The following is a 23,933-nucleotide window of genomic DNA, read 5'->3' as shown; positions in this document are numbered from 1 at the left end:
GCCATAAGCATTCAGTAGAAACTGTATTTTGAATTTTGAATTTTGATCTTTTCCTGGGCTAGTGAGATGTGGTATGACAGTTTTCTTGTGATGCTGGGCAATGCTGCCTGCTGTGGCTCCCAGGGGCCAGAGATCATGAGAGTAAACAACCAATACCCATACGGCCATTCTGTCTTTCACTTTCAGTATTCAGTAATTACATAAGATATTCAACACTTTGTTACAAAATACGCTTTGTGTTAGATCTAACACAAATTGCCCATTTGTAGGCCAATGTAAGTGTTTTGAGTACATTTAAGGTAGGCTAGGCTAAGCTGTGATGTTCTGTAGGTTTGTTGTGTTAAATGCATTTTTGACTTAATGACTTAATGATATTTTCAACGTATGATGAGTTTATTGGGACCAAATCCCATTTTAAGTTGAGGAAGAGCTGTATCTTAATATAAGAAGAAAACCCTTGCATTTGCAAAATACCATTATTCATGTATATTTTCCAGTCTCTGTAGAACATTCTTCAGCCCTCTGAAAACATAAAAGCAGGTCTAGAAGCAGACCCAACAATGGTTCTAGAATGCAGACCCTCAGACATAAGCTTCTGTGACATACTGAACTCTGATCTATTCCTTCTATTCTTCCTCTGACTCCGATTTTTTCCTCTCCCTCTCTCATTACTAATTTCACTGCTACCCCTCTGAGCGTTTCATATCATACTGCAAGAGAATTGACTCTCACTGTACAGTCTCAGGGTAGGAATGGTTTCCCAGGCTGTTTTACTGCTCTTGTGTCTTTATTATAAAATATAATTAATTACCTGAGGGCATATGCAATGTGCCTGATATTTTCAACTTGAAATTTCTAACATGTACCATCTGCACTTACCTGAAATCTGAGTTACTTCCTTACACTGAGAGCACCCTGAATAGATTTTCACGCTCTGCAATCCCAGTTCATCTCCAGAAGAGAGAGGAACTTTCTTGTCACCGTCCCCTCATATAATGAGCAGCTGTTTAAATCATAATTGCGCAAAGGGAAAGAGGGTTTGCAATATAGGGATGAAGGGATTAAGAAGTGTAGCTGTGGGGGAGTGTGGGTCTTTGCAACTATAATCTGCTTCTGGAACAAACATACCTTGTTTAGTCTAGAAGGTACCGAGAGAGCAGAGCACCAGGGTTTTACCTAAGCAGTAGCTAAACACTTTTGATAATTGTGGTTTGTGTAAGAGAAGAATTGTGTAGAGCTGCAGTGATATTAGACTTGCATCAAATAATTTGGGGGATTTCTTTTTCATTTTCTACTGTCTTAATTTCAAAAGCGTAAGAGACTCTCAGTTGGGAGAATTGTAGATGGGACCTTATTTGGAGCAGTGGGGAAGATCAGAGAGATTGTTGAGGCATCTTCTGGCTCTGTGATTCCTTTCAGCATGGACACAAGTTAACATTTGTCTGATTTCCCCATCATTTCAATAAATTATAGCCCCTTTCCTGGTCTTAAAATAGTAATTTGTTTCTAAAAATCTCTTTGCAGTCAGACTTCTTATAGGTAAAAAGTAGAATAACCATTGGAATTATTAATGCATAGTTACTCAAAAAACAAAGCCAGTGTATGTATGTAATTGAATCTTGGCAGGGAAATCTATCTGTCTACCAAACACAAGTTTGCCCCTTTTTTTAGGGGAGGCCTGTTCTCTGATATGCAACATGGAAGGGAAAGTATTCAGTGAGGTGGCTCCCAGATGGAAGCCACCTTCCCCACCCCCTTCCCCCCATGTGTGACCATGTTACTTCTTGCAAATAAAAGTGAGCCAGTATTCCAGTCATGGAATGAATGTCATGGGATGAAAGATACAGGATAGGTGATATAGTCAATGGTATAGTCATAGCATAGTGTGGTAACAGATGGTAGCTACATTTGTGGTAACCATAGCATAATGTAGAGTTGTCAAATCACTGTCGTACACCTGAAATGAATGTAATATGGTATGTCAACTACAATAAAATAAATAAGTCAATAAAAAATTAATCTCTCCCCCCCCAACCGAAAAAAAACCCACAAGTGAGCCAGTATGTATCACTTCTGGGCTGGAGTTTTAAGAAGCAGGTGTGCTTTTTCCAAGGTACCTTTCTTGAGGATTCCACTGAATGCAGAGTACACTAAAGTTTCAGGGGCTGGCGGAGCCAGAAGAAGCCTGGCTTCCTGAGTCACCATGTGCACAGAAGCCTCCTGTCAACCAGGGACACCAACATTGGACTATTACATAGCAAGGAAAAAACTCGTCTTATGCAAAGACACTGACATTTGCAGTTTATTTATTCCCAAACTGAAGGGTCAGGAAACTTTTTCTGTAAGGATCCAGGTAGTAAATATTTTAGGCTTTGTGGGACACCTATGGTTCTATCTCATGTCTTTCCTTTTTTTTTTTTTTCCAAAATTTTTTTTTCAGCTTTATTGAAGTATAATTGAAAAATAAAATTATAAAATATTTAAGGAGTACAACGTGATGATTTGATATCTATGTATCTCTTTTTTGCAATTTTTTAAAGATATAAAAATCATTTTTAGTTTACTCGCTATACAAAGCAGCTACAGGCTTAACCAATACAACCTTTTACTACAAAGCAAACAACAACAAACCAGTGTAAATGGCGCATGAGAAATTACTAGTATCAAGCAGCAGACCATGAAGACTAGACCAGACCATTTGGCCACCCGGGCTCATCATTGCACCATGAGGACAGCTGCAGGTGACTCTCCTTTTGTGGCACCCAGGGCTCCAAAGGCACACAGAATCCAGATTTGTTCTCCTAAATGCAGACAGTGCCTCCAGAGTTGAAGTTGGCGTAGGACATCAAACCACTAGAAAAGTTAGAATCTTATAACTCTTATTGGCATTCATCAAAATACGACTATATTGTGGCTTCCCCCTTGCACCATCTTGCTTCGTCAGCCTTTGGCACTTTTTCCACCACTCTTGGGACCTGGTTCACTGCTAGATCTGATTGGAGTCTTCAAATATAGATCAAGACCAACTAGAGCATCTTGAAGCTCCACATGGTAGGATCCAAGATGGCTTCTCCACGTCCCTGTGCCCTTCCTGACTTGGCCCTTTGCATGGTTGGCAGGATTCTCAGGCAGGAGGGTGGCTCTGCCCAGCCCCCATGTCTGCCCTTCCCCCCAGGCCCTCAACCTGGTCAGTGCAAAACCAAAGACCACTCAAAACCTCAAGGGAAGTCATCGTCCAACAAGACTGTGAATCCATACAGGACAGACTCTTCTGCAGAAGGTATGAGGAAGATTTCAAAGAATTTATGACGGTGTGAGAAAAGCTTGTGAGAGACTATTAAATGAGAAGGGCAGCATTGAAAATTATATATTCAAGGTGATCCCAGTTGCCTAAAGACAGAAACTCGAAGGAAATATACCAAAATGATAACACTGGGGTTCCTGGCTGATGGAGTGATTTTAAAAAAGAGCAGGAAAGGAAAAGAGCGTGAACAGCCTAATTGTGATTCTGAGTCAACACCAGGTTTAACAAGGGGAAATCAAGATCCAGAGCAACTGATGTCTGGTGAGCCCCATTGCTTCCTTGCCTGCAGGTCTGAAACAAGTTGAACACCTTGTCTCCCCTCAATAGTCCTTGCTCACTCTGGGTGTCCTCCGTTGCCCCTCATTACTTCCTAAGCACTGGCACAGGGGGCAGAGCCAGCAAGAAAGGCTGTGCCCTCCCCACGCTCTGTTCTTCCACCTCCTGCCCTTGCAGTCCGGACCCCTCCTGCTGCCTTTTGTCTTTTTCCTGTGATCACTCTGGGGATATGCTGCAACCGTGTTCCTCCAGGTCATCATTTCATTTTTCGGGAACACATATGCACAAGTACGCTTGTGCTCCCTAGGACGTTTCTTGGTTCTCCGTCAGCACATGGCCAGGCTGAGCACGCATGCATTCAGCCAGCCAGCAAACTGCCCTCCACTTCGTGTCAGGCATTACTCTAGGTGCTGGGGCACACACGGAACCATATAGCAAAGGTACCCTCCCTCTGGGAGCAGACTGTCCACTACGGGGATAGACGGTAAGCAAATACATCCATACTACAAAGCAGTGTAGTGATAAGTGCCATAGAGACAAATAAGGCTGAGGAAGGGGCTAGGGAGCTGGGCTGGAAGGTGCCTTTAGCTATATGGCTCAGACAAGGCTGATGTGTAGAAGCTCCATTTTAGCAGCAGTTTGGATGAAGTGAGGGAGAGGGCTATGTGAAGCCTGGGAAAAGGTGTTCTGGCTGATGGTCTGTAAGTACAAAGGCCCTGACAAAGGCCCAGGGACAAACTTGAATCCTGCCCTCAAGTTACTCCCATTCTAGTGAAAGGGGCAGATAAGTGATCGGGCAATAGGGATATTGTGTGACAAATATTTCTCACTTAGTGTTTATAACGGCCTAACCCTTCCAGCATTTAAAGACATGCGTCATCTGATGTCTGTGTCCTCTAGTACAAAACAAACTCCATGAGAGTAGAGGTTTTGTGTTGTTCACTACAGCATGTCCAAGACCTAAAACAGCTCCGGGCACCAGGTAGATGCTCAATACAGTTAAGGGAGGAAAGAATCCCACACTTGCCCATCTGCTTGCAGTTCCCCTCCCTAGAGGCAACTACTGTTCTTAGGCTTGGGAGAAGTGTGTTATTTAAACAGACCATCAAGTTCTCCACTGAGCTTCCACCTGGGGGCTTACAGGCCAATCTCTGAGGGTGCCAGGAAGGAGAGGGTGCTGTCTGCTGGCTGTCGTGTGGGCTGCAGGAGGCACTGGTCCTCTAAGGCTTATAAGGACCTGGCTGCCTTTCCTGACTGGGGAGCAAAGGAGGAATGAAGAAACTCTGACTAAACCCTGGACCTCCGTTAAGGCTTTCATGGGAACTTGGCACTTAGGAAAAGTATCTACCTGCTGCTCCACACAGTAAGCACCCCCCCTCCCCTGGCCTTTAGCTCATCACTGTATCTCGGCACAGGAGATCTGGCAGCAAATATTCTTTCTGTATGTGAATGTGGAAAGCCGGAGCTGCACACAGTCTTGGGTCCTGCAGCTGTTGGGAGCCTTTGCTTTTGCAGTGGACTTGATGTACGACCCTTAAGCAGGCTGGGGACCAAGTTGAGTGACTGGAACTGAGTCCTCATCTCAGAAGAAACTTCTCAGAAAGTATCAAATCCACATAGAGTATCCAGGAAGTCAAAATGAATGTTTTCATCATTATTTCCTTCGTAGACAGACAAGGCAAGATTATCCCTCAATTTTATACTTGGGGCAATTTGCAATTTACAAGTATTAGGGAGGGAAGAAATTAATAATTACTGAGTATTCATTATCCTTGATAGATTAATTACAAAACTATCATCCAGAATGTGCTCAAGACCACACAGCTAGTAAGAGAGTGGTTACTTAATTAGTTTTAGAAAATTAGAGCAGGATTCCTTACCTCACAGCAAATCTCCCCCAAAGCAGTCTTCTTCTGATGCCAACAAATCCCTGTTCAGGTTTCATTTTGTGTCTTTAGATGTCTTGGGTCAAGTCACTACATCTTTAGAGTCCGCATACCTATGTAAAGCCTAGCACATCATACACATAATAAGTACTTGTCAAGAAATAGAAGAAAAGGGGTGTCTGGGTGGCTCAGTCGGTTAAGCATCTGCCTTTGGCTCAGTTCATGATCTCAGGGTCCTGGGATCGAGCCTCACGTTATGCTCCCTGCTCAGTATGGAGTTTGTGTGTCTCTCTTTCTCTCTTTCTGTCCACCCCCACCTTGTCCTCTCTCAAATAAATAAGTTAAACACATAAAAAAAGAAACAAACAAAAAACTTAGTCACTGATACTTTGTATGAATTAGAATTAGTCTATTGACTATTTTTTCCTTCATATTATTATTTCCTTCTCTACTACTGAATAGCATATTCATTAAGTATAACAGCAACAAGGACTTCTCTATCTAAGTTACTGGCCACTGAATTTTCCATTTGCTTGGTCCCAAATCTTTGGAGTCACCTGCAACCCTTCCCCTCTCATATGGTACATCTAATATGCCACTGAATCCTGTTGATTCTCCTTTCAAGAGATGTCCCAGTATGATTCATCCTCACTCTCTCCCCTGCTACCACCCTGATGCAAGTTACCTGTCTGGATCACTGATAGGCAGATTATTTATTTATTTATTTGACAGACAGAGATCACAGATAGGCAGAGAGGCAGCCAGAGAGAGAGGAAGGGAAGCAGGCTCCCTGCTGAGCAGAGCCTGATGCGGGGCTCGATCCCAGGACCTTGGGATCATGACCTGAGCTGAAGGCAGAGGCTTTAACCCACTGAGCCACCCAGGCACCCCCGACCTAAGTAGTTTTTAACCTTTTACACAAAACCAGTTGTTCCTCTGGGACTTGAGAAGAAGGTCTGCCAAGCAGTGTGATCCAAAATTTTTCAGGATTCTATCACCTGGTTTTTGGTGACCTTTTAATAACAAAGCTTTGTTTAGTTGTTTCTTCAATTGTTTTGTATAAGCCCTTTCTGGACGAGTGACAAAGAATTGTTCAGATGAAGTGTTTCTTGCCTTAATTTGGTTTCATGTTAGAGGCCAAGGTTAAAATTTGTACAGCGAATGGAAAGGTTGTGGGCAATCGCAGTAATGGCTGGGGGAAGCTTTTCTTTTTTCCTGTCCTTCCTCAGAGACACTAAGGACCAGTTAGACTAAATCCTTCAGAAACATTCTTTTTTGCTGTTGTTTGATGTAGTTCCAGCCACATCAAACACAGGAGGCATCCAAACTACTCTGGGCTGAAATGACTGAGGTTGCATTTTTCAGAGGTCTTGGGAACCTGGTAATGTGAACTGTAGAGAAGTCATGGTGAGAGTTTCTGAGTGACAGAGCATTCATAGCTGACTAAAGGATGAGGGCCCTGCGCTCAGGATACCTCTTCTCCCTACCACCCTGGCTTCTTTACTCATCTTTCTCAGCAGCAGAAAACTGCATGTATTAGACCTCAGGATACCTGGCCTCAGCAAAGGACAGTTTTCTGATGGACTATGATATTTCTGTATATTAGAGTATAGGCCAAGCTACTGTAGCAGAGAGACTCTAAAATACAGTAGCTTTAATGAGATAGAAGTTGATTTTCCTTTCCTGTAACAGTCAAGAGGTGGGTGGCTCTACTCCATGAGGTCATCCTTTATCTTACCTCTCCACTATTTCCCAGAGCAAGGGTCTTGACCTTAGGTCCATGGATTGCTGGGAGGCCATGGATTGAATTTTTCTTTCACTTTTGTAAGCAGGTAACAAGCAACAGTGACATCAGCATTACCTATGACTTTGCCACCAGAAATTACATATAATTTTATATCATATTCATTTGTTGTAAGTATCTTATACTAATATCATACTGTACCGCTGTTAACAGTAGACCTGCTTCTAAAGCTTGTTATTTGATGGATTAATAAACACATATTATATTAAAACTTGTAAACATAATTTTTCAAAATGTATATTTTAGTATATTTTCCTTTTTAATTTCGTGTATTTTATTTTATGCATTTATAAACACATTCTTAGAAGGGCTACATAGGTTTACCAGACTTCCTCTGAGGTCTATGACACAAAACAGGCTAAAGTCTCTATTCTGAGATGTTTCCCTGGACCTCATGGTAGAATCTTGCTTTTTCGCTCCACATCATTCCATTCTAGCTAGAAGAAAGGGAGAAAGAGGAAGTGGGGAGTGTTTTCCTTCAAGACGATGACCTAGAAGTTGTAAACATCTCTTCTGCTCATACTATGCTAGTGATAATATAGTCAAATGATCACACCTAGCTGCAAGAAATGCTTAGATTGTAGTCTCTAACCGGGGACCAAGAGCTCTGCTAAATGTGGTGGTGATGGTGGGTGCCCTAGCCCGGGAAGGAAAAGGAGAATACATACAGGATGACAGCTAAGAGTCCTACCACTCCCACATAATTCTACTGGGATTCTGAAATCTGTTTCATCAGTGCTTTAGTAAAACATGTAATATCTCTTAATCTGGGTGGGGAGGTGTGTCAAGCACAATTATAATCATATCTGGAGTGTCTATACTGTCTTTCCTAAAAACTTCAAGTCACATTATAGACACTTTCACAAGAATTGGTCTACAAGATTTTTCTAGCCCACTGTGTTTGTGGGCTAGAAAAGCATTGTGAATACAGAAGATGCTTTTCTTGCCCCCAACTTGCTAAATGGGAAGACCCTGCAAATGCAGGTAATTACATTTAACATGAACGACAAAAACACGCTCAAGGTCAATCCAACTGGTTGTGGAAGTCCTTTGTATAGAATTAAAATTTCATTTAAGTTCTGTTTTTTCCTATTTTTGAGTAAACATACATTGAATGTCTACTCTGTTTAGGCAAGCAGAGGACTGAGTACATCAAAATTAATAAGCCAGTTTTCTTACCCTCAAGAAGCTCAGAATCACATATAAGTGTGGGTGTTCATGCATATGTATGTGTGTGGGAAGGAGAATGGCACAGTAAATACATTATCTTTAAGTGTTATTGTTGCCAAAATAAAGAGAGAATAAAGGTGTCATGGATATAGAGAAAAAAAAGAAGGTAATGAATGTCAAGTAAAGAATGGAAGATTAATCTTCAAAGAAATGAAGTTATTGCTTTTATGATTGTACATATAACCAGTAAGTCATCTGTCCTCGAGTTGTGTCTCTCTTTTCACACTTTTTTGCCTTGGAAGCTGGTATTGACACTTCTTTGCAATCAGCTTAAAGGATTTTTTATACTATCAGAACACAAGCTAGCAATATTAATTTTCCTGAATATTTTGTAAGAGATGAGTGTAATTCACATTGCGCAGTTTAATGTTATTTCACTTCAAAGTATTTCACTTTAATATTATTTTACTTCAACAAGTCCCTTTAGACCTTTCTCTTTAACGGTCTCTGCAATGCTGAGGTCAAATAGGGTTTTTTTTTTTCTCTGTTCTCCTTCGGGCATCATCTAGTGTTTCTGCTCTGGTTTCCCTTACCCTGGAATCTAGAGCCTCCTTGCCCTGCCCTACAGCTGTACTTCCTTCTGCAGAGTAACTTAGTTGTACCCAGCAACTACAGACCTGTTCACCTATATGCACAGTGCAGTAGTGTCCTTTAAGCATAGAAAAGGCCATACTTCCACATTGTATGAAGATGATTAATTTTTATAGTTGTTGTTGTTTTTTTTTTTTAAAGCAGGCTCCACACCCAATGTGGAGCCCAACATGGGGCTCAAACCCAGGACCCTGAGATCAAGAGTTGGACATTTAACCTGATTGATCCACCCAGGTGCCCCTAAGATGATTAATTTAAAAAAATTTATGGCTACACCCAGAACTGTTTAGAATTTCACTTGCTTTAGTTAGGCAAGTGAAGCAAGATAAGTAAAACAGTGTTGGGGGAGTAGGGTTGGGTGATAAGGTGGCACATTTTTAAAAAAAGATTTTATTTATTTGAGAGAGAGAGAGAACATGAGTTGGGGGAGAGGCAGAAGGAGAGGGAGCAGCAGACTTCCCACTGAGCAGGGAGCCTGATGCAGGGCTCAATCCCAAGACCCTGCTGGGATCATGACCTGAGCAGAAGGCAGACGCTTAATCAACTGAGCCATCCAGGCACTCTAATAAGGTGGCTCATTTTAACGATTTTGTTAGTTGTGATCACCTACACCTGCATAGGTCAGTGACTCCGAGTGATATAAGCTTCCGAAGGGACTCTTAAAATGCTATTTATACCCTATTCCTTAATGCAATGCATTTTTAGTTTCATTTTTTCAATTTTCCCAGAGAAATTAAATACATAAACAAATTGGAAGTAGATGAAGGGCATGAATGAAGAGGAGGCAGGAAAACATTCCAGATTGGAAAAATGGCAAAGGTAATGCTGAGACATTGGGGTGATGGTGGAGAGGGGAACAGAATCCAGTATGTCTTCATCTCATACCATGCTTCCAGTTCCCTGAAGTTAAGATAATTAAAGATTAATCTGGCTCATTTCCAGTTAGGAATGGTAGGATGAATGTGCCTTGGCTTCTTAGCAGCTATCTCTTGAAAGATGAATCTCCTTTCATACATCTGACCCAGCAGTCACCTCTGAGGCTTTATCCTCTCCAGGCTGCATGCTAAGAAAGAACAGTCAGACCAAGTGGTACAAGAGATGGGAAGCAAGTTTGAGTAGGAGCTATTGAGTCAAAGTGGGACAGTACTTGGGGTGTGTGTGTGAATTAAAAAATGATGAATGAACTGAAATCAATGAAAGAGAAAGAAGAGTGGAGAAAGCAGGTTATGATAGAGGTAATAGATACCAAATAATTCTCCAGGTGTGCTGAGTGGAGAAGAGAAAGAGAGGTCGGGTATGCAATCAGTCGATCGCCATCACTTAGTTCACTCAGTGTTGCAAGTATTAGCAAATGTAACTCAAGCTTTCTTAAGCAATAGGGTTTTCATTAGAACATAATTAAGAGAGCTGGTTTGGGAGGAAGACTGGTTGGGTTTGAATTCTGGCTTTAATACTTGAGATCTTGAGTAAATTACTTAATCCTGGTGTCTCAGTGTCTTCACTTCAATGAAATAAATCCATTTAAATTAAATTTAATAAATGTAAAAAGCACACAGAAGAGTGCCTGGCTTCTGGCAAGCTTTCAATAAGTGGTTAACTATTATTTATTATTATTATGTTGGTAAAACCAACCTCCCAAACCTATAAAGTCAGTCTACAGAAGTCCCATCAGGCAAAAGGAAATAATGATTCTTTACTTTGCTGTAGTCCATACATTTATTTTCAGTCATTATATTCACAGTGTTAACTATGCTGTTCTCTCCATAAAATTATGTGTGTGCATATGAATTACAGGGCTCTAATTTGAAACTCTAACTGCATGTGTAGTCACTTGAATTGTACAACAAACCTACAAAATGTTTAAGTGTAAATTATCATGATGACTAAACAGAAAATCTGCAGTTACCAAAATCTGCACATAAATTGACTGTACAAGATGATAATTGGATAGTAGTGAGTAGATGCTCCTGAGGACCACACTACTGCTAATTGGATCTTCTACACTATTTCAATGTTCTCTCAGCCGGAATGCCCAGAAGGCAGCTGGAGATCAGCCTTGTGGCTTTTGAGGGTAACCTACAGTTTGTCAGCACAGGGGTGAAGTGAGCACCATGGGACTTTTCCCAGGCTGCTGGTTAACATACTCTAGTTCTAATACCCTAAACCACTACATGGGGGAGAGAAAAGAAACCAAGACCGTAACTGGAGGAAATGAAGGAAGAGGGAAAGGGAAGGAAGAATAACACTCATGAGATTCCTTCTTTGGATCACTTTCTAGGGACTTTCAGATATTATTCTTGCACCAGTCTTGTGGGAAAGATTCTTTTTTTTTTTAATATTTATTTTTATTTGTTTATTTACAGCATAACAGTGTTCATTGTTTTGGCATCACACCCAGTGCTCCATGCAGTACGTGCCCTCCCTATTACCCACCACCTGGTTCCTCAACCTCCCACCCCCCCCACCCCCCTGCCGCCCCTTCATAACCCTCTGGTTGTTTTTCAGAGTCCATACTCTCTCATGGTTCATCTTCTTACCCCATTTGTAACAGACATCGTTAGTTGAACTACTTCTCTCTCCTTTCTTGCTTCAATAGAGTTTCAATCTCTCTTTGATTGTTTACCTTTCGCCTATGATGGAGGTCCTTCACTTGTCCCTATCTCTCAGCAACTGGGGTAATCCTGATAAGTCATTTTCACCCTATTATTCTTTTTTTTTAAAAGATTTTATTTATTTATTTGACAGAGAGAGATCACAATAGACAGAGAGGCAGGCAGAGAGAGAGAGAGAGAGAGAGAGAGAGGGAAGCAGGCTCCCTGCTGAGCAGAGAGCCCGATGCGGGACTCGATCCCAGGACCCCGAGATCATGACCTGAGCCAAAGGCAGCGGCTTAACCCACTGAGCCACCCAGGCACCCCCACCCTATTATTCTTGATAGAGATTGTTTAGACATGTACAAGAGATAAAATTCTAGTCAACGAAAGCTGATGAGAGGCTGCTGGGAAGATTCTGGAAATAATTTTTTATTCTTTTAAAGTGGTCCCAGAGGGGAAGTGGAAGCTTCTTCTGCTGTGGGATGTGGTTATGTCTGCACGGGACTGAAAGTGTAGGACTATCTTGTGGTCATGAGGGGAGCAACTTGGGGGCAAAGCAGACATGCTGATGTGCCTCCTGTTTGGACTTTTGTGCATGATTACAAACATTATCATCATTAAATCCTCTTTGGGGTTGGAGTTCTTTAACTGTAGACAATTCTATTACTTGTTTGTTTGTTTTTATTAAATTCCAGGTAGTTAACATACAGTGTGACATTAGTTTCAGGAATAGAATTTAAGGATTCATCACTTAAATACACACTGTGCTCATCACAAGTGTCCTCCTTAATACTCATCACCCGTTTAGCTTGTCCCCCTCCTACCTCCCCTCTAGCAACCCTAAGTTTGTTCTCTATAGTTAAGAGTCTGTTTTATGGTTTGCCTTGCTCTCTTTTTCCCGCCGTGTTCATCTGTTTTTCTTTCTTAAATTCCACATATGGATGAAGTCATATGCTATTTGTCTTTCTTGGACTGACTTATTCCGCTTAGCATCATACACTCTAGCTCCATCCATGTCATTGCAGATGGTAAGATTTCATTCTTTTTATGGGTGAGTATTTTCATTTTATGTATATATACCACATCTTCTTTATCCATTCATCAGTCAATAGACATTTGGGCTCTTTCCATAATTTGGCTATTGTTGATAGTGTTGCTATAATTATCACAGTACGTGCACGTATCTCTTCAAATCAGGATTTTTGTATCCTTTAGGTAAATATTAGAAATGCCATTGCTGGACTATAGGGTAGTTCTGTTTTTAACTTTTTGAGGAATCTCCATACTGTTTTCCAGAGTGGCTGCACCAGTTTGCATTCCTACCAAAAGTGTAAGAAGATTCCCCTTTCTCCACATCCCTGCCAACATCTGCTGTTTCCTGTGTTGTTAATTTTAGCCATTCTGACAAATATGAGGTGATATCTCACTGCAATTTTCACTTGTATTTCCCTAATGATGAGTGGTGTTAAGTATTTTTCCATGTGTCTCTTGGCCATCAGGATGTCTTCTTTGGAAAAATGTCGGTTCATGTTTTCTGCCCATTTCTTAACTGGATTATGGTTTTTTGGGTATTAAGTTTGATAAGTGCTTTCTAGGTTTTGGATACTAACCCTTTTTCAGATATGACATTTGCAAATACCTTCTCCCATTCTGAAGGTTGCCTTTTAGTTTTGTTGATTGTTTCCTTTGCTGTGCAGAAGATTTTATCTTGATGAAGTTCCAATAGTTCATTTTTGCACTTGCTTCCCTTGTATACACACACACACATACACACACGCATGTGTGTGCACATACACACACATACTCCATTCTGACAATTTCAATCTTTGAGCTGGCAATTTTAGTCAATTTACACTTACTGCAATTACTGATATATTGGGTCCGTCTTCATTGCTTTGCTTGTCATTTTCATTTGCTCCACTTTTTCTGTTTCTTTTTAATGCCTTTTACTTAAGAAAATAGACTTCTATAAGTCTTGCAATATGAAAAGTCTATGTATGCTTATGCTCTTAAAACTCTCTTCCTGACTTTCTCTACCCTGATGTCATCATTTTGATACTATCTAAAAATTTAATTAGGGGTTATTAAGCATATATATTTTTCTTTTTCTTTTCTTCAAAGTAACTTTTAAATAATAAAACTAGTAAGATATTTATTAATCTTACTATAAATTTATCTCATAGTTAAAATTCGTAATATTTACCTATTCTGAAGTCAATCAGTGACCTGATTAGTGCCTAATGTTGGTCTCTAGAATATTAAAATTTGTGGTTGTATTGATGGTTGTTTCATCGCACATTTTAAATTCCTTTAAAAATTTATGGAATTCAGTGTGTAGCCTTTGAACTTCTCAGTAGAATATCTTTTTTTCCCTAAACTAAGGCTTTAAAATAACTTTACTGCATATATGTTAATACAACATCTCTTGAATGTTTTTTCTTTTTGAGTATTTTATTGATAACCTTCCTTCAATGTGAGTCACAGTGTGACTATTCTTCTAGACCTTGAATGACCCAGGATATTTTTTATCTTTCCACATATCTGAATAACAATAAGTACTATGAGCTTTCTTTTAATATGTAAAAAATCGGTTTCTCATTCTATCATCTATGTATTTTAATCTGTTTTTCATCTTTTCTAGCTCTTTTTCTCTGAGGTTGAATTTTAGATCATCTCCTTAGTTGCATTTTCCAATGTATTAATTCCTTCTGTAGCTATGTCTTATATGTTGTTGAAACCATTTATTGTCTTTCTAATTTCAATTAGCTCATTTTTCACCTCCAGAAGTTCCATTTTATTCTTTTAAAAATCTACTTACTTCTTAACCCCATTATCCAGACTCTTGTCTATTAAATGAAATGAGAAAACATATTTATTTCATATTGTGATTTTTGTGATTCAGTATCTGCAGTCACTGAGGATCTGATTCTGCTCTTTGTGGTTTCTTTTGGCTCTTGCTAATAGTTCCTTTTGTGTGTTTTGTTTTGTTTGGGTTTTGCTTTTTTTTGCTTGAGAGTTTCTCATTTTTCTAGACTGGAATTCTCTGAGGCTCTTTCATGTGAATTTGCATTTGTTTCTACCATATACTTGAGGGCACTACGAGCCTGGTCCCCTGTCAACTAAATTCTTACTTTGAGGTTCTTTAGACCATTCAGTTGATATAAATTTAGGCTCAATTATGTATAAGGTCTGGTTTATGGGGAGGAGTTCTCAAGGAGAATTTCTTTTCTTCTCCCCATCCCTCTATTTAGCACCAAAGTTGGAATGTATTTTCTTTTCAGTGCTTTGAAATGGGGCTTCTTTGAAATGGGGTTTATATTTTATCCTTACACTGAGAAAGCAGGCCCTTGGGTATCTTCACTTTGTAAATAAGGTCTTCCATTATATGACCTACATTGGGAAAGCTCTAGGGCATGATTCCCGTCTTCTAAGTCCTGTGAGTTTTTGACAGCTAATGCTCAGATCAGTTGATCTGGTAAATGTTTTCAAGGTAAAAGATGTTTATTGTGCTCTCCTTAACTTTTTTGTATTCCTACTTTCACTTGGTTTTGGTCTATGACTTATTTTCTTGCTAGTTCATGGATACTTCTAAATAGATGTTTCAGTCTTTTCCCAGTTCTTATTTGAGTAAGAGCAATGGAAGTTTGGGCAAAGATGTTAAAATTTCTGTTGGTAATATTATTTGCATGTGCTTGTAGAGGGATCCAGAAAAGTTAGATAACTTACCCTTAAACTTGGATTTAAGCTGTCTCATTCCTGAAAATTACTGATTACACTTAGGACATGCATGTCTTTTTGTTCCAGCATATATGCTCTTGTAGAGGCCTGATCTTTGCATCAAATTAAACTGATAGAAATGAAAAGATTTTAGTTGATCTTAGTATAGAGCTGACTATGCCTTTTTGTTGGTGCCCTGTACATAGTATATTAATCAAGGTTCTCTAGAGAAAGAGTAGGATATGTATATATGTATATATTTTGAGAAATTGGCTCACACAGTTATGGAGGCCAAGAAGTCCCATGAGCTGTTGTCTGTGAGCTGGATACCCAGGAAAGCCAGTGGTATAATTCAGTCTGAAGGCTTAAAACATGGTAATCTATGGTGTAGAGTCTAATCTGATAGAGAAGATGTAATGAGATAACCCAACTCAATCAGCGAGGCAGGAAAAAAGGGGCAAATGAGGTAAATTCCTCCTTCTTCCACACACAGTTTGTTCTACTCAGGCCCTCATGGTTTGGATAATGCTCACCCTTGTGGAGGGCAATCTGTCTTACTGAGTCTACTGATTCAAATGCTAAACTTTTTGGAAATACCCTCACAGATACACCCCAAGATAATATTTAATTTGGGCACACCCTCTGGCCAGCCAAGGTGACATGAGAATGAGGTGATATCCTTGTGTTTTGGGGGTAAGAATTTAACTAACAGTGATGAATACTCCTGTTCATTGCTCCTAGACCAGAGATGGAGGTGAATGTTTGAACTGAAGGGAAAGGGTCTCCCTCAACTCTACCCCATCTGTATTCAGAAGGAGGAGGACTGAGAATAATTGGGCTTAAACACAGAGAAAAGTAGTGATAGATTTTTAACGCTCAGAGTTCTTGTGTTTGCTTTTCTTTTTAATGTAGACAGAAGTAGCCATAAAATTAGACTCTGTTTAATGCTCAGTTTAACTTACCTGTCTAACAAAAATGTAAAAACTTAAACAATAATTTTAAAACTTTTCTAAATAAATTTAAATCTACTACAAAACATTAGCAATGTAGTTTTAATTAGTTTTTTTGTTGTTGCTGTCATACTATTTTTCATCTTTTTTAGGATTGTATATATAATCCTTATATATAATTACATATTTATAAATTATATAATTATAATATAAATATATAAATATTAATATAAATATAAATTATATAATTATATATATAATAAGTTATACTTATTTTTATATCTTCCTTAGGCTTCAGTATTACTATTTTGGCACCATTCTGGAATCTCAGTTATCTTAGCAGAACCTGAAAATTGTGCTGTGGGTGCCCTGTCTGCTTTAGAAAGGTTTGTGAACTTGAGTTAGAAAACACTACACATTGGAATGCCTGGGTGGCTCAATTGGTTAAGTGTCTGCCTTTGGCTCAGGTCATGATCCTGGGGTCCTGGGATCAAGTCCCATATTAGGTGTTCCTTGCTCAGTGAGGAATCTGTTTCTCCCTCTCCCGTTGCCCCTCCCCCTCCACTCATGCTCTGTCTCTCTCTTTCTCTCTCAAATAAATAAATAAGTAAAATCTTAAAAAAAAAAAGAAAGAAAACACTACATATTAATGTTTATTAACTTCTAACTAAATCACACAAGATCTAACTGAAATTTTTCCATTTCCTTAAATTATGAATATAGTATCAGTTATTGCTTCACAACAATCATAAAACATCTCAAAGGCATACATCAACAAACACTTATTTTTCATGTGTTGATAGGTCATCTGGAATAGCTCTTCTGATCTTAGTTAGATCTTCCTGATGTATTAATGGGTTGTCTAATTTAGAGTGTGCTCAGTGGGTTGATACTGCTTTTTGCTTCAGTTTTGTAGGTTGGCTAGGCAGTTCTATGCCAAGTGTCTTTTATTCTTCTTAGATACTGAGTTAGTCTGGGCCTTCCCATGGTTTTGGAGAATGCACTAAGAGCAATGAAAACACATGAGACTTCTTAAGGCTTAGGCTCAGAATTGGCATACAGTCACACCCTTCTGCCTATATTGCTTTGGTCCAAGTAAGTCACATGGCTGAGTCCAAAGCCTAGGGTGAGAAAAATTCTGTATTTTGTGACAGTAATTGCAAGGTCACAAAGAAAAAATGTTAATGCAGAAAGGATGAAAAGTCAGGCCTATAACAAACCTCAGAAATTTAGACTCTGTCAATGGCTTTTTCACCAATAAAAATCACAGGTATTTTGATATCCCTTATAGTTTCAGACATTTCTGAATATTTTTTTATGCTCGTCACTACTTGGAAATAGTGATTGTTATTACATTTATTGGTAGATTGCAAGGATCTATGAACATTCAGTTGATATATTTGGCCAACAACCGGGCAGCTAGTGATCATTCAAGCACCAAACACAGAGGATGGTGTACTCATCCTGCTGATCTGGACATCTTTGTTGCTATTTCTTATTTCTTTTTTTTTTTTCTTTTTCTTATTTCTTATGAATATGTGGAAGGAGATAAGATAAGGGCCGCATCAAAGTTTAATGTTCCAAGTCAAATTAAGATCTACAGGCTTCACACTGCAATGTCATTAAAAAATAAAATTTAACTTTAACTTGCCTGTACTTTAACCCACTGAGCCACCCAGGTGCCCCAGAAAGGTTAACTTGCTTGTACTTTAAATGCATTGTCTTGTTTTTTAATATATTAATACAGAAGCCCATATTTTACTAGATCATATTTTATTTTCATATTTTGCTGACTCTGTTTAAATATTACAAGTTTCCTTTCTAATCCTTTATTTTACCCATTTAAAAACATTAAACATTAGTCTGAGCATGGATGGACCTAGAGGGTATTATGGTGAGTGAAATAAGTCAGTTGAGAAAGACAAATACCATATGATTTCACTCATATGTGGAATCTAAAAAGCAAAACAAATGAATAAACAAATAAATAAAAAGCAGAATCAGACCTATAAATACAAACAAATTGATGGTTGCCAGAAGGAAAGGGAGTGGGAGTGGGAGTGGGTGGGTGAAATGAATGAAGGGGTATAGGAGATACAGGCTTCCAGGTATGGAATGAGTAAGTCATGGGAATAAAAGGTGCAGCACAGGGGATACAATCAGTGGTATTGTAATAGCATCGTGTGGTTACAGATGGTAGCTGCACTTGTGGTGAGCATAGCGTAACATATGCAGATGTTGAATCACTATGTTGTACACCTGAAACGAATGTTAACATTGTGTGTCAACTGTACTCAAAGTTAATTAATTAAAAAGAAAACAAAACAAAACCCAAAGCAAAAAATGTTATTCTGAGGGGGGGCGGTTCCACAGACTTCACCAAAGTGCCAAAGGTTTCCAGGACATAAAAAGGTCCCCCCCACACCCCCAGCCCCCTAGCCGCCCCCCCCCCCCCTTGGTGCAAAATGGTGGTCTATTCTATGGGGTTGGGGGAGGTAAGGAAAAAGGGAGGTTTTAAAAAAACTTTCATATGCTAAAGAGCACCAACAAGATACCTGAGGCTTTGCCATTGTCAAGGTGGTTTTTCCCCTCCAGCAAGGCATTAACATTAAGATAGCTGGGAGATTCCTGGAAGAATGTCACACATGTCTCACCCAGGAGTGGGGGAGTGTGGGGCAGGTGCAGGGTGTCAGCTTCTGCTTTGTCTTCATCCAGCCTTCTGTTCACTCATTTTCCCACTGAACAATTTTGACCCTTAGATCTTGAAGGTGGAAGGTCTCATCTTCAGTAACGTCTTCCTGCTGAACAAGGGCGTAGAGATGTCCCTACCTATGGGTCAATACTGGTCAGTTGGGAAATATATAGGGGAGTTACAAAAGGGCAAGGCAGCTAAATCCCATGCTGTCAACCTATGAACCTCCTTGTTAGAAAGGATCATCTGTTAGCTGGAAGTTATGGCAGTGAAGGTGTCTTGGAGCTGGTGAGGCTGCTGGGAACTCTGTAAGCAAGGTATCAGGCCAACATTGCCAAGGGGTTTATGACTCCAGGTTTCATAAAGTTAACCTTAGTTCCTTAAAGCTGTTTTGTCATATCTGAGTTTATGCATGTCTCTCAAATATGACATTCCAGTCAAAACCTTGGTAAAATGAGCAGATTTCCAATATTGTCGAAGTTTACACCAAAGCTCAGAGTCCAGATGCAAAGACTCACATTTGGGCGTCAAATGAGATGATGTGAGAGTTTGAAGCTGATGGCCAAGAAAGAATTCTCAAGATGTCTTTGGTGCAAGATGGTGGTTTAGTTAAAGCACGGGACAAGACCCATGGGCAGAAAGAGCTGCCAGGACATCAGAAGGTTTAAGAAGTCTCTGTTCTAATACTTATTAGCATCCAGAAACTCTCAGGGATGACTTCTTTGAATAAACCAAACAATAAGCCCATGCTATGGGCTATGGAGGGAAGGGCCACATGTCTACACAGGAGCCAAAGTATTAAGTGGACAGGAGCATGATCTGACTTCTTATTGGCCACTGTGGTATGAGGATATCTCTAATGGAGAAGTCAATCTGGAAAGAGTGAATGGTAGAGGTTTTCTGGTCTTCTGTTCCCTTCCTCCCTATTGAGACATTCTCTTACAGAGGTAAACTTATAAGATTTGGCTTTGGGGGGCACTTGGGTGGCTCATAAGCATCTGCCTTTGGCTCAGGTCATGATCCCAGAGTCCTGGGATTGAGCCCCATGTTGGGCTCTCTGCTCAGTGGGGAGCCTGCTTCTCCCTCTCCCTCTGCCTTCCTCTCCCCTGGCTTGTGCTGTCTCTTTGTCAAATCAATAAATAAAATCTTAAAAAAAAGATTTGGGTTTTGAATAAGAGGTGGGACAATTTTCACTTGATACCTCTTCTTGTTTCTAGGCTTTCTTAGCAGAACTCTGCAGCTCTTCACTCTTCACTATCAAGCCTCCAGCCAAAGAGACCTCACTGAGCAATTGCAGTTCTTTTTCCTACAAAGCTTAGACTCTTTGCCTCCAGACTCTTTTTCAAAACAGAGCTCTGGGCAGCAGCCAACATTAATTGTGGAGGGCTGGCACACTAGCTAAAACCTATTTGCCACCACGTTCCAGGCTTTTCCTAAGTTTCTTCCAAAAGGAAATACACTAGTGCTCTGCTCATTGTCCGAAGTGCTGCCTTTGCTAACGTGTGATGCTCGTTAATGTCAACGTGCTTTCCTTCCAGGTAGTATATTTCCATTTAAAGTGTAGAGGATGTTTTAATGAGGAAGAAGGACCCTACTGCTAGAAGTTTCAGTAAATCAAGTGAACAGGAAGGCAGCATAGTTTAACAAGAAGAGCCCAAGTTTTTGGCATAACAGGCACCCAGTGAATGTTCCAGTTGTTTTCTTGTCTTAAATGACTCCCAAGTACCTAGTCCTGTGACAAATACCCACATGGTATTTGGATCTTTCCTTGAGGGAGGTTTTATTTATACTGAGAAGATGATATGGGACAACCCTTAATTTTTCTTCAGATACTACCATATTATAGGCAGTCGTTTGGCCAGTACAGTTGATTAAAATTTTACAAAGAGGGGTGCCTGGGTGGCTCAGTGGGTTAAGGTCTCTGCCTTCGGCTCAGGTCATGATCTCAGGGTCCTGGGATCGAGCCCCGCATCGGGCTCTCTGCTCAGCGGGGAGCCTGCTTCCCTTCCTCTCTCTCTCTGCCTACCTCTCTGCCTACTTGTGATCTCTGTCAAATGGATAAAATCTTTAAAAAAATTTTTTTTACAAAGAAAAGGACAGCCAGTCACGTACTATGTCGTCTACATAATCTCAGACCAGCAGCTGAGTTTTTTCACTGAACTCTTTTGGGTATTGGAAGGCAGACTAAATACTTTACTTGCTGCCCAGCAACTTGAAGATGGAAAACACATCTTTTGATTAATTAAAAGCAAATGGTTGGAACGACTTACCTTTCCATTCTTTAATTAACGAAGCCCACAGGCCACATGAGGAAGTAATAACACTCATTATGTTGTGATGAAGGATTGTGATGATGAGTTAAGTCAGACGGGACTCCAGGCACGATTCCCTTGAAGGCTTCCCTAAGATGCTGTCCCGAATGTAGACAGATCCTTACTTGTTGAAGAATCCTATCTCACCAGTCCCGGCACATGCCTCTTCAGAGAGTGTGTTTCCTTTTGCAAGGGAAAGAAGAGCCCTTGAAACAATGGGTTATATTTTAATTAAGCCTAGGCATCCTCTCTGGAATTTCCTTTATTGAAAGAACACCTCCTTTGATTGGTATCTGTGTTAGTCTTTAGAACAAACAAACAAAAAAAAGATTGATCCCTTCCAGGCAGTACTGTCCCATCTGAATGATCAAAAGCGGTGTCAGCTGATTTAGAAACCAGCAAATTATTTTCTTATTGTCCCTTAAATCTCCCAGGAAGCACTTTTGAAGGTAGTCTCCATTCCTTGGGCTTTGTTCACCATACTTCATTCCTGTGGGTGGTCTCAAGGAACTTGAGGAAATGGCAACACCTATTCTACCTCCCCCCAGCCCTCCACCTTCCTCCAGGGTCCTTGCTCCAATGCTCAGTGTGAGAGGTTTCCCTTGTTGTGTCATCAAGGTGCTACTGAAACCTTTAGTCAGATGGCTTCCCATCCAGCAGGACAGTGAACTTTTTTTTTCCTCAGAGAGAGAGAGAGAGAGAGAATACGAGGAGAGGGGTGGAAGGAGGAGGACTTTTTTTAAGATTTTATTTATTTGTCAGAGAGAGAGTACAAGAGAGAGCACAAGCAAGGAGAGCAAACAGCAGGCAGAGGCAGAAGCAGCCTCCGGGCTGAACAAGGAGCCTGATGTGGGCCTTGATCCCAGGACTCTGGGATCATGACCTGAGCCAAAGGCAGATGCCTTAACCGACTGAGCCACCCAGGCGCCCCAAATGCACATTTTTAAGTGACTCTCTGATTGAATACCTCTAGAAAACCCCTGCTTCTTCACATGAAGGTTTTCACCCACCAAGTTTGATTGTATAATAAAAGTCACCATTTTAAATTAAGTGAATTTGAAACTAACTTTTACCTACATGTTTGATTCTTGCTTTTTAAGAATGGAGTGATGGAGTCTTTGCAGGAAATTTAGAAAATTTTTGTGGCTAACTTTGCATGCCGTGTTTCAGCAAGTTGTAAATTTTATGGCTCTGGAAATACAGTGTTAGTAGTAGAAATGCTGACCCGTTTCTGGTTATAGTGGCCCAAATATCAGTGCTATTATCCCTATCATTGAAAAAATCTCTAATGCTGGAAACTTGAACATGACCTGAATTGTAGAATATTCTAAAACTAGTGGAGGGCAACCATCCTAGATTGCATGGGCTGGTGGCTGTTTTCACTAATCTGGTTTAGCTGTAGGTACAGAAGCCCTCCAAATACACTTTCTCCTTCTTTTATATAGATCTTGAGATACTCTGGTAGTATGTAAGGAGTCCTATCTCCAGAAATAGGCAGTTATGAAACTTGAAACCCCTCATAAAATCTGGTATCTGTTTGCTTAATGTGAACCTGGGCTAATATCACCTTGGTACAAGCAGCACTAACTTTTGCCTGGCTTTTTGATATTACCTCTTCTCTGGTCTTCCCAGATCCTCTGACACTCCTCCAATCCATTCTCTCATTGCCTCCACAGTGATCTTTCCAAAATGGTAATCTGATATGTCTCTGAGTTGCATTAGTTTGCATCCTTTGAGAGGCATATGCCAAGACATAGGTGAGACATGAAAGAAATTTACTGGGAAAGGGGAAGGAGCTGAAGGAGATGAGGAGAACCTTCAGGCAGACATACTGGCCTGATCCCTCTGAAGGAAAGGTAAGGAAGGTTGTCTAGAAAGAGTCTCAGTCTGCAGTTCTAAGAAAGTTTCTGCCAGGTGATGAGGAGTCTGTGAGTCAAAGCTGCTATCACGTCCCATGTCTTATAGGAATGGGTCTGCACTAGTGTCCTTGTTATCCTCTAATATTGATGGAGAATGATCATGGGAAGCATGGCCTTAGTTTGAACATGGTAATAGATTAATAGATTCAGAACACAACACTTGGGGCTAGGTGTCAATTACCCTCCCACAGCTGGCAGTCAAGAGTTGCATGTTCACAATATCCTCCACGGGTATATTCTAGAAACCTCTAGCTTTTTCTGAGTATCATCCCCAGAACTGTAACTCTCTCTCTCTCTCTCTCTCTCACACACACACACATCTTAATAAGCAGAGTGCTTGCTCTCTGATTGAGCTCTTTGAATCAGGTTGTCATCACTAAGTACTTCCAAAGAGAAATTCTGAGTCCACCTTTGATGTCTCCCTTATTGTGATGATTCATTTAACATATCAACTTGACAGGGCCACAGGGTGCCCAGATATTTGGTAAAATATTATATTCTGAGTGTATCTGTGTGGATGTTTTGGATGCGATTAACATTTGAGTTGGTAGACTGAGTAAAGGGGCGTGCCCTCCCCAATGTGGGTGGGCCTCATCCAACCCAACAAGAGCCTTAATAGAAGTCTAAGTAAGAATTAATTTGCTCTCTTTGCTTGAGT

This window comes from Meles meles, chromosome 7, assembly GCF_922984935.1.
Source record: "Meles meles chromosome 7, mMelMel3.1 paternal haplotype, whole genome shotgun sequence".
Taxonomy (NCBI): Eukaryota; Metazoa; Chordata; class Mammalia; order Carnivora; family Mustelidae; genus Meles; species Meles meles.
This window is presented reverse-complemented; position numbering follows the sequence as displayed.